We start from the raw sequence: 9,830 nt of genomic DNA on the forward strand, positions 1-9,830 counted from the left end.
TCTCGTAGCCCTAGCCAACGAAGTCGCTATTTATCATTGCCACATCTAGGCGTCTAATATGGTGTTTATAGCGATAAGAAAATCGCTATTATAGCACTATTTGAAGAGTCAAAATTTGGGAGTGTCATCAATCTTGTTGGGAGCTAATGCTCTGAAAGAGTCTGCCACCAGCCTTTGAGTGGATCCTTGGCCAGGGCACATAGAACGGTGTAATAAATCATGTATGTTCCTATGAAGCTCCAACAAGAACAGCCCAAGGCCTATGTGGTGACAATTATCCATTATCTAGAAGAGAGGCTCGAATCCATCTCTCAAGAGACAATGAGATCCTCCTTGTATTTCATGATGTATTGTACATCGACATCTGTAATTCTCCTTTGTCTTTGGATCTAAGTCTATCTTCTACTCCTGGGGCACTGAAGTGTATATACTTGGTCATGGGCAGGGAGGCGAGCTCTCTGAGCTGTCCATCTGCTCGCCCTTCTAGAACAGAATCCATGCAAACAACCAACAAGTTAAGGTCACATCAGCAACAGAAAAATTTTACTTGCCTAGCGAACCAACAAAAGCCAGATCAACACCTAGAATTTCAACCAACAGTTGCCACCTCAGTGCTCAAAATTTATGCTGCAGTGGCGTGCAAATAGTCTGCCCGTGATGATTGTCAACTGCATAGGAGTGTTAACATGGCCCCCCTCCCCACAAACATTGACAGTCGGGAATGGTCATGCAGTGACCATTTCCTAAAAAACATGCTCCCACCAATGCTCTCGGCCTCCGTCGGTCGCCATGTGGTCGCCCGTTACTTCATGGAATGGTCACTGCACGACCATTTCCTACACAAAGTAAATCAATACTCGATAATGTGAAGAATGGATTTTCCTAAGATCCAGTCTGATAATCCCTCTTATCTCTGAATGTAATTGTGAGTAATATTCATCCAAGGGGTACTAAAGGAGGGTGGCAATTTTTACATCATGTCACTATCTCGTAACATGTGGTGTCCCCTATCACTACCTCTCTTTGTAATCAGCTTCTAGTTTCTCCTCACTCATCATGATACCAGCTATTCAAGGCATAGTGTGACTACCATGTCTAGCTATATTTCTAGAGTGGGAAAAGATTGTAGCTCCTACCACATGAATAACATCTCTAAGTTGGTATGTAAGATTTGTCAAAGGTGCACCGGGGTCCACACTCGGTCCACAGTTACTAGGAATCTAAAGATCTCATACGTATGGACATGATTGGTCTCCTTAGAGAAATTGTTTCTATGATAAGGACGTCAGCCGTGGATGTCCATGGTGCTGTAGTATAGCAATGTAGTATGAAATTTAGGTAAGCAAACTCCAATCCATCTTGTTGAAACATGTAACTCATGAAAGATGAATATATACATAATCCCACTGTGCTGGCACCATGCATTAGGAAAAATATGAACCCTGTAGGGGCCCTTTGGGATTAAGGTTAATTAGAGGCCAGCCAATAGGAAGAGGGTGGTGGACACACTCTATACCCTCAAAAAAGTAGGGGGACAAGGTAGCCTTACACCTCTTAATGGCTTCTTACCTAGTGAGAAGGTAAGGGAGGTGGCTAGGGGAAAGGGGGGGGGGGGGGGGGGACCACTTTGACCTTTTTTCCCCCACTTTTTGGCCCGGATTTAAAAATACACTAAAAATTTCAAATTTCAAGTTTTCCCTCCTTAAAAGGTTCCCTAACCTATTTCATGGTCAAAAAAGTATTTTTGACCTCCAAAAGTCAAAAACGTGCACTAAAAAATTCTAAAAAATTAATTTTTTTCAAAAAATTTCAAAACATCATTTTCCACCCTCCAAAGTCTTTCCAAACCTATTCTATAGCTAAAAGTGATTTTCTCTCTCTACAAACCCTTTTCCAAGCTCTCCATGGCTGCAACAACCACATGCACCCCCTATAGTCCAGCATTATCTCTCTACTAGCTTTCTCCCATCTCCATTGTAGCACCAAGCAAGCTTCTTCCCCATCTCTTCCCCTTGCCCACCACATAGTTCCACACCAAGCTAGCTCCTCTCCCTTCTCTCACCTCCATTACAACATGAAACAAGATTCTCCTCCTTCTACTTTCATTCACTCGCATTACATGGAAACCTCTACTCCCGAAGGTGGAAAAAGCATCAACTCACATGACTTGCATACCACAAGAACAGGAGGTGTGAATAGTGCATGGGCATTACAAGGATTCATCTCCAACATAAAGATAGAATGGTGAGAAAACTACCCTTGTAGCTTACATTCAGAGCTTAAGATCATCTCCATCTTTAAGTTTATCATGCTGGAGGGAATTAACCTCTTTATGGCTTTCAATGTTTAGGCTTCACACCTCATAACATTGGGTGGTGCTATTTTGTTGATGGCTTTGGTGCGCCATCTATAGTTTTGTAGCATGTGATTGAGTCTCACAATGTAAGTAAGTTGTGTTATCTATGGAGAGTCATCAAAGATTTTTCTTATAATTTATTCTTTGTATAGTTGTCATTAGATTATTAGAATGATATCATTTTGTACTTTATAACTTTGTGCTCACATAATCTGTTGTTTACTTACAGAGTCAACTTGTTTTGAGAGGACATGAGCAAGCAACCATGTGCAAAGATGGAAATCACCCTATTTTTGTTCAGTGAGGAACCTTTCACTACCGTGTTAAAAGATTTTGATAAGAATAGTAGGATTTTTGTAGAATCTTGAACCAATAGGTACTCTCTAGGAGCTCTTAGAAAAGCCATCCCTATAGTACTACTATCTTCCCTAGTGTCATAGACACACAAATACTTGTGTATATGAATCTCTAGATGAGAAAGACAAATACTTGTAAGAGAAGCCTAACAACAACAACATTGTCTCCATTTGTAATTATTTTTATGAGGCTGGATTCCTCTATAAATGCAATATAAATATTTCTTTTTGTTAAATGGTGTCGCACTGAGTGAGAGTATTTTATTTAGATTACTGGAGTTTCATACAGATTTGAGAAATATTGTTGATTTTTTTGGATATTTTGATTTGTCTGTAAGATGTTTGAAGTTTCAAGTCTTAATCATTCCACCATGAAGAAATTCATGCAATATTTTGATTTCAGTTTAATCACTAATGGTTATTCTTATTAAGTGGATCATAACCTTTGTCAAGATTTCCTCATTTGGGGATGTTGAATATATATCAATAGCAACATTTCAAAAGTTGAGAAAGCTAAATTCTTGCTTTCCAAAATGTTATTGTTTCCATACTATTCCTATGCCAAGCTTGACTTAGAGAAATGACAACTTGAGATGGAGGTGTAGATATATAGGGGTGAATTATTATTGATTCTTGTTTCATCATATATATCATAAAGCCTTTGAGTTTCCACCTTTTTGAGTAGTGTTGACAAGTTTTTGGTATCAAACCTTCTTAAATATCCCTATTCATTCGCTATTGGTAGCTATTTATTTGGTATTGTTAAAGATCATACCAATATCTATCACCTTGTGAACTTAATTATTGAATTGCGGATTTGGTTTTTACTATGTAGCTCATTTGGATAGAGAAAGTGTAAACATAAATTATAGATACATGCATTGTTAACATAGAAGATATGTATCACTCGAACCTATATAACTGCTAATCAAGAAACCTTTGGTTGGATACTATAACAATAGGGGTCACATGTGGTTTTAAATACCAAAGAAATGGCTTAACCAAAACATTTCCAAGAACACGAGGTGAACACAAGGAAGTAAAAATTGGCTCCTTGTTTGGTTGATTTCTAGTGCTAAATGTTCTGAGTGCACAAAATTTGTGAGGCCTTTGACCTTGCGAGTTCACTAAAGTATATGTAACATAGCACATGTGTTCAGCAGAAGGGAATTTATATTCTTGTAAAGTTACAGAAACATGTGTAGGTAAGGCCTATAAGGGCTACTTTCAATCCATTGTGGTGAACGGACATGATATAGGAAAATTTGACATAGTGAATACTCCGGACATCAAACACTACAACTCTATCTCATGGCCATACATTAAAACAAAGCTCCTATTTGTCATTTTGAAGCCCCAGAGACCCTCAACAAGAGGGACCACAACGACGCGTAGAATGCCCATCCAGGCACAAATAGGGACCAAGATATTTCCAAGAACAGGGGATGGACACAAGGAAGTAAAAAATGGTTGATAAGCATGATACAAGGTTTAGGTATCTGCCATTTGGGGGGGGGGGGGGGGAGGGGTTGCTATGAACACATTAAACTGCCCAGTTCCATCTCATGGACATGCATTAAAAAAAGCTTGTACTTGTCATTTTAGGGGCCCAGGGACCCTCAACAAGAGGGGCCACAAGGGCGCGCAAACTGGCCATCCAAAAATTTTGGATGGCTAGTTTGCGCGCCCTTGTGGCCCCTCTTGTTGAGGGTCCCTAGGCCCCTAAAATGACAAGTACAAGCATTTTGGATGGCCAGTTTGCGCGCCCTTGTGGCCCCTCTTTTTGAGGGTCCTTGGGTCCCTAAAATGACAAGTACAAGCTTTTTTTAATGCATGGCATGATACAATGTTTAGCTATTTGCCATTGTGGGGGGGGGGGGGAGTTTGCTATGAATACATCAATTTGCCCAACTCTATCTCATGGCTATGCATCAAAATTTTTGGATGGCTGATTTGCGCGCCCTTGTGGCCAAATTTTGGATGGCTGATTTGTGCGCCCTTGTGGCCCCTCATGTTGAGGGTCCCTGGGGCCCTAAAATGACAAGTACAAGATTTATTTTTATGCATGGCATGATACAATGTTTAGCTATTTGCCATTGTGGGGGGGGGGGAGTTTGCTATGAATACATCAATTTGCCCAATTCTATCTCATGGCTATGCATCAAAAAAAGCATGTACTTGTCATTTTAGGGCCCCAGGGACCCTCAACATGAGGGGCCACAAGGGCGCGCAAATCAGCCATCCAAAAATTTTGGATGGCTGATTTGCGCGCCCTTGTGGCCCCTCATGTTGAGGGTCCCTGGGGCCCTAAAATGACAACTCTCTCCTCCCTTGCCTAAGTAAAAGGAACCTTCATCACAGTTCAGAGCACTTATCTTGAGCAAGTTCAACATTCATTCCGCTACACCTTACACCAAGTCAAAGGGTCGGCTCCCCAGTGTCGGACGAGGGGGCTTCTGTGAAGTCCCTATGAGGTGGAGTAGGGGCCGCCATTATGTGTCTGTTGGTGGAAAGAGGAAGGCAAAAACAATGACAAGGGCCAACAAAGTGTGGAAGGTATCCTACCGGCTGCTGGCAAGGGAGGAGAGAGTTGGGGGGGGGGGGGGGGGGTGGTGCAGATGCTGTGAGGGTTACTGGGCGGGATGGGGTGCAAGCTGAGGTAGGGCACAAGTTCGGATGGGCGAGGGTAGAGATGCGGGGCAGAAGCAAGGCAAGGGATGGGGCGCAAGGGGGGAGCAGTGCTAGGCAGGGGGAGAGGGGAGCAGCACGAAAGGAAGGGGGGGGGGGGGGGGGGGGGGGGGCAGCGAGCAATTGTACAGGACCTTAAAACCACACACTTTCATACACATTAATGTAAATCAAGCATTGTTTGATGTTGATGTAATTTTGAAGTATAAAAACAAAATTGAAACAAGCACGTGGGCATACACATTAATCCAAATCAAGCATGCTAAAGGTTTGATAGCAAAATAACTCACCACAAGGCTAGTGAGGACTGAACCAATGAACGACATCATATATCCTGCCAAAAATAGTGAATAAAATTACTTAAACGTAGAGAAAGAAAGTAACTAAAATTGCACAAACATATACTCACCAAAAAAAGGCACCAAAGTTGCTACACACAAATTGGAAATGACAAGGAGTGTTCGCAGTGTCATCTTTAATGATTTTTTTTGGCAAGGTCCAAGACTCTCCTTTAATGTATAAGCTAAGGAAGAGAAGTAAACACTTAATTGTGTATCTACCTAAGGAGTATGTTTGTCACATAGTGTGTGCGCACGTGCTTGAGAGAGAGAGAGAGAGACTAGAGAGGTGTTGAAGGAATGAGTGAAGTGCTTTTAAAGATAATCACTTAAAGTCATCCTTGCCTTATTTCCAAATTTTAAAAACAAAACCAAAAGATAAAGGTGAGGATATAAGTGTATAAGTGATGTACTATAAAGCTCAATTAATGCTCTTTGCCAATATGAGGAGCTACTTACTGTTAAGAATAGAGCAAAGTAGGTGGCTTTGTTGGTCTTTGGCAGGTTCAATGTTATTTGGGATAGTGTCTCATCTCCAAACATTCGAAATCCCACCACCGACATTGTAAAATAGGAGAGGAAGCACAAGGTAAAGCTAAAAAAACAGGGACAAAATCAACTCGAGGTAAAGAAAAACACAACTTTCCTTAACATTGTATGTGCTTTGATTATAGTCTTCAAATGGAAATATATTAACAGCAGCAAAAAGATATTTACACCACCACCTTATAGTGTAAGCCCGCACTCACGCTTATGTATGTATGTATATGTAAGAGTGTGTACTCTTACTAGCTATTCACAATCAAGAACTCATCCATTGATTAAAGTCTCATGCTATTATTTGATTGAGCTTAACATTCTGTCATGAATAATTATTGTTTCTCTCTAAGAAGTACTATCAGACGGTGGTGTTAATATCTTTTTGGTGGTTGTTGATATGTTTTCAACTGAAGACTATAATTAAAGCACATACAATGTACACCTACACACATACATATCTATATGTATAGATACCTACATACTTACATATACACACAGTTGGCGAGAGAGAGAGAGAGAGAGAGAGAGAGAGAGAGAGAGAGAGAGAGAGAGAGAGAGAGAGAGAGAGAGAGAGAGAGAGAGAGAGAGAGAGAGAGAGAGAGACACTTTAGAGGACCGTGGTATATTGACTCTTGTCCCTCAAGGAGTTGTAGATGTTTGGGAAAATAGCATGTCTTGAGTAGCAAAAACAATAAACACCCACTGCCAAGGGAAGGTCTCGCCAATTCACGATGCTGGTTGTTTTGGTGAAACCAACTCCGTCGACAGCTCCCTCCCAAACCACGAGGACCATCATCAGGCTTGTTCTTACGACTCCCATGACTACCAACCACCACAAAATTAAATAGACTCACACACACCTACACAACTCATGTTGAGCGCGCAGACGTACACAACTTTGCACACACGCAACAACAACATTGACAATGCGCAGGAAAAACTATCCCTACATTTATTTCTTGGATACTCACACGAAAGAGCAGAGAGCCAATTAAGGTTTTCCAACCACACAGTAGGCAAGATCACCATTGTAGCATAAATAGCAATGGTCGCATATGAGCCAATGTCCATTCCATCCATTGTAAACCAATAGTTTGGAAAAAACTTGGATAAGTTGTCTCCCTCTAGTATGAAAAACTCCACACCATACTCCTGCATCATTGTTTGCAATGATCATCATAATATAAGTGGGATAATTATGTACTTTTTCAATTATCAAGAATTGACCTTTAACAATGGGTTAAGAAGTTACATAGAGATCGGCATATAGAACCATCTGCAAACAACAAAACACCATTAGTAGTTTGTGTCATTATTTTTACCAAATATAGAGATCGCAGTCAAATAAAATCAAACGTACCGACACAATTGTGCGACCCATCTTGCCAAGTGCAAGCTGTCCAATGTCTAGGTACGTGGTAAGTATGCCGAGGGGTTGACTGTCCATGCATTTGCACAAAAGGTGACCCGTGTAGAAACATATAAGAGCAAATAGCACCAACACTGCCATTCCCCCCACCCACCCTCCTTCACCGCATATGGGCATGATAGCAGTCCCACTCCAGCCATCACATTGACACCTGAAGTTCCAAAGTTCTATATAAATTTTTTCCAAGTCTTGCGTTTAACTTCTTCAAAAGATCGATTGATTACAATTCGTACCATTGAATGTTGCTTGCATCCAGCTACACTGTCCAGAAGTCTCTATACTGATTTGAGTCTTCTCTTCTTCTCTTGAAGGCAGGAGAGGAATGATATGCGACGGCATGTCTTCATATCCATTGCCTAAATAGGGCTCCTCAGTTATGCCATCAATGGAGAGATGGTGGTTTGATGAAGGTAGGATAGTCTTAGGAGAAGTACTCATTTGCGACCAGTACTGTCCATCATCACCACCCTCTTTGTCACATAAAGTCTCTATAGATGGAAATTTGTGCCGCCTCTTGTTGGTTCTTTGTGGAGATGATTTGCTGCCCCATGAGAACAGACTTGTCTTTGGTGATGTTCCAAGGCTATATGCATCGGTCGATTGCCTAAGAAAAGTAAGACACTTTACTATCCAATGCTCTTTAACAAGATCAGCTTACTAAATTAAATAATTATAATTTAAACATATTCATTCACAAGAAGTAATTTGAAATAAATAGATCTCTCAATTGACTGTTCCACATTCTTAGCCTTTCTACACGGTTATTTAAGCTAGAAGAATACATTAACTTGATCTTGCCACAATAGCTGAATATCCTACATGTCTGATAACTAGGTGAGGGGGATGTGTAAATAACTACTTGAAAAAGGTTGAAACTGTGAGTACACTATTGCCAAGTCTAAGCAAGGAGATAATTTAAGCAGTTACAAAACCATTTTAACCACCTAATGCACCAAGTTTCATTTTAGTGATGGCCTCTACTCACCTTATTTCTTATATGCCAAAAGAAGCCAAAGTCAACCTTCACAAATGCTAGGCACATATTTGCACCTATACAAGTAGGCGTGTTGTCACCAATTTCTGGCTAAGCAAACTATCCTTGAGGAGCTGAAGCAGCTTGATGATGTGGCGAGGAGCTTCGGTTGTTGGCGGAGGTGGAGAGATGCTTGCTGACTTGCTAGCCTGAGGTAGCAAAACATGCCCGGTAGGTGGACACACAGGCGCTCTTTGTATGGAATGTGGACACACAGGCTGTACAAGCAAGGCAATTGATCTTGCAAGCTCGGCTCACAAGCAGTTCGGCTACCTTGCCTTGCAGGCTCTACTCTCTCTAGGAGGAAAGTAATCCACCTTTGTCATCCAAAATCCGCAACTTGGTACAAAGGTGCCACTGAGTCATCAACTTGCTACCCCTCTTTCAGGACGGGCTGAAAATCCACATTTGCATGTGCAAGAGCAGGCTACAACTCCATATCAGCCTACGTAAAGTCCTACATAGAGATAACTCTATCAACAACTCCAAGAAAAAACGTGCATTTGCAAAAGATCCAACAATCAGCCAATCCCTCTCCTTGAAGAAACACAGCCATAGGAAACCGCTCCCCAAGTGTTGAAGAAGATCCCATTGTTGTCCAAACAATTCTATCTCTAAAGAAGGACAAAAAAGATGTTTCCTCCTTTGAATCCAAAAGCCATAGGCTTGCTCCCCTTGCGAGAAACCATGGTAGAACTCCATCTAGGAAAACCAAAGCAATCCAGCAATGCTCTATGTCCTTAATCCTCTACGGGGTTCCCCTTGGTGAAGAGGGGTCGGGGTAAACAAGCGTAGAAGACGGGGAAGTTGTAGACAAGGCATAGCCTACAGATACCCAAATCAGCCCAAATAGGAGATAACGTAGGAAAAAACAGCAAGCTTTGTCACAAACTGCTGACATGTCAGGCCACTGAAGATCCAGAGGGTAAGGAATCCCTAAGCCTAACCCTAGCCAACCTGTAGATCCCGGCCGAGGGGCCTAAGCCCTAGACGGATTTACCAACTTGCAGATCATCGTCGAGTGGCCCAAATATTAAATTGGGTAAGGATTGAAAATCCTAACCCCCAACAACTTATGGAACTGGCCGAG

General features: G+C 41.5%; 1 pseudogene; it reads right to left on the reverse strand.

Annotated features, from left to right (window-relative positions):
• Window positions 1–5,697: 5,697 nt before the first annotated feature.
• Window positions 5,698–8,145, reverse strand: LOC147418225 (uncharacterized; annotated as a pseudogene).
• Window positions 8,146–9,830: the final 1,685 nt, after the last annotated feature.

Source organism: Adiantum capillus-veneris, chromosome 30, assembly GCF_014529385.1.
Source record: "Adiantum capillus-veneris isolate H3 chromosome 30, ASM1452938v2, whole genome shotgun sequence".
In the NCBI taxonomy this organism is placed as follows: domain Eukaryota; kingdom Viridiplantae; phylum Streptophyta; class Polypodiopsida; order Polypodiales; family Pteridaceae; genus Adiantum; species Adiantum capillus-veneris.